The sequence below is a fragment of the Triticum dicoccoides genome, chromosome 6A (genome assembly GCF_002162155.2).
Source record: "Triticum dicoccoides isolate Atlit2015 ecotype Zavitan chromosome 6A, WEW_v2.0, whole genome shotgun sequence".
In the NCBI taxonomy this organism is placed as follows: Eukaryota; Viridiplantae; Streptophyta; class Magnoliopsida; order Poales; family Poaceae; genus Triticum; species Triticum dicoccoides.
Window position 1 is genome coordinate 521,331,932 of NC_041390.1, and position 2,571 is coordinate 521,334,502.

Below are 2,571 nucleotides of genomic sequence, written 5' to 3' on the forward strand. Positions count from 1 at the left end.
CTATGGCTAGCACATGTTCACTCTGTTGTAACACTTTTTTCTCTATCTTAATATAAAAAATTATGGATGCACCGAGCTCCTACGGATACTTCAGAATTTCTACAAACAAAATCAAGAAATGACTCAGTATCACATACAGGTTCATGAATTATTTCTGAGAGATAGACCGAAATAAGTAGATGAAAAGATAAGTACAATGACACGTGATCTTATCTCGATGAAGAAACAAAGTAAACAAATTGCAAGAGCGCATGCTTTCAAGGCGGAATTAACAAGCATGACACGCACGCAGATCCAAAGGTTTGACAAAGGCAGTGTCCAACATTACTACGTACACGTGAATCATCAGTTTTGCATTGCCAAACAATTAGCGGCGGTACTAAATCTCATAGAAGTAAGTTGCTATAGATGATTCAACCAACATCGAGCCTGCTCTAAATTTGCTAGTAATCCGGATCAACTATGCAATCTGAGCAAGTCCCTGTGCAACTCTAGATCAAAGAGGGTGTGCGGACCTACAAGACCAGTAGCAACATAATCATAATAGTATGATACATGCATAGATCAATTTATCATAGTAATTGTGATGCTATAGATGTGAACCTGGGGTGAGCATGCAGTGCATGTTGGAACCGTGGCTATGCCCTAGCTCTACCTCTCTCTCTCACTGCACCTTTCTCTCTCTCTGAACTAGATCACCAGAGGAAGAAGAAGGAAGGAGAAGGAAGAAGGACAGAGACAAGTTTTTTCCCGGGCGCTCGAACGCCCGCCGCACGTACGGCGTATATATTTCCTCGTGCTCGAACTCGATGCCCTAGACCACACCGTTACAATGATCGACCAGGGGCTTATATTGACGGGCCTGCGTTGGGCACGACCCACACGCACCCACCCCTCCTGGCGCCCGATCAGCCCGCTCAGCTCGCGCCCACCTCACGCACGTACGCGTGCAGCTCGCGACGAGCCCGCAGCTATCACGCCTAACTCTCGATCCCCGTAACCTCCTGGTCTACCAACGCACGCTAGCTGGGTCCGCGCACACACACGCACGCATCAGCCTGACTCACGCACGCACGCACACACCCCTGACCCACGGACCCAGCACGATCCAGTCCGCGCCCGTCGCGCCCTGCGCGTGATCACGCGGCCACCACGCTCTGGCCGTGGCTCTTTATTCCAACACTCATCCCCTGAGCCACGACTCAGAGGAGTCTGCCGTTTTCAACTCCGACGACGTCCGCCAGCAGCGCGTGCTCCGCCGTCGGCTCCCTCCGCAGCTTGGGGCAGTCCCTCTTGAAGTGGCCGCGCTCGCCGCACTTGTAGCAGCGCCCGCGCCGGTTCCCGCCGCTGCTCGACGTCATGCTCTTGCCGTAGCCACAGTTCCAACAGTGCATGGGATAATGGGCATTGTACGTACTATATATTGAGAATAATTAGAACAGAGCATGGCGGAGAGTCATCGACACATGAACCGAGTCCTGAACTTCTGATGTCCACCCCGCGCAGCAACGGCAAGAGATACTCGTCAGTGTTTGATGTGTAGTCCCTTACTACTTTTTATGATTGTGCATAAGAAATATGAAATGGAATGAAGGATGCAAACAACAAATGCCAAAATATTTTGTGCAAGGTGCCTAGAGTTCATGTAGGGTCAACACCTTTCTCCGGAGTGGGCATCAGCTTCTCCTCGCAGACCATGAGAGGGTACTCTAGGTCCAGGGTCCAGGCCATTCACGCCCTCGAGGCTGCAGTCGATGGGGGCCTCAACAACCAACCCGCGTGACCAGTGCATGCAACATAGGTCTCACCAGCCGCCACTGAGTCGATGAAGCGACAGGCGAATGCGAGGTACTACACCAGAGCTAGCTTGTGCGACAGCATGGTGTGGATCTCCTCGGCTGGCCCGGCACCGTCAACGCGCCGGTTGTCGTTGTGCTGGAACATGTGCAGACTGCAGAGACCGCACGGTTTGGTGAAGTCTAGGAACACGGTCTGAAGCAGCTGGTAGAGATGGGGCGACGGGAGTAGATCGAATATGGCCGTTGAAGTAGGAGGTGATAGCATCCTTGTAGTAGGCCATGGCGGAAGTGCATGTAATAGGTATTTTGTGATAAAACGAGATCAACAAGACACGAGAGACATAGATTTTTACGTGGAAACCCTTGCAGGAGAAAACCGCAAACGCACGAAGGCGCAATCACTATGATGGAGAAGTATTATAAGCACAAGACGGCAGTTCATCTTTAGATGCGCCTACATGGGATATATATGAGGGCAATACATAAGAGTCCTTGAAGGACAAGTAAACGAGCTATACTCGTATACGTCGACGTTAATGATACATCTCCAACGTATCTATAATTATTTATTGTTCCATGCTATTATATTATCAATTTTGAATGTTTTATATGCATTATTATGCTATTTTATATATTTTTAGCACTAACTTATTAATCTAGTGTTCAGCGGGAGTTCTTGTTTTTTTCCTTGTTTTTGTCTTTACAGAAAATCAATACCAAATGGTATGAAACTTTTTGATGATTTTTCTTGGACCACAAGTCACCCTGAAAG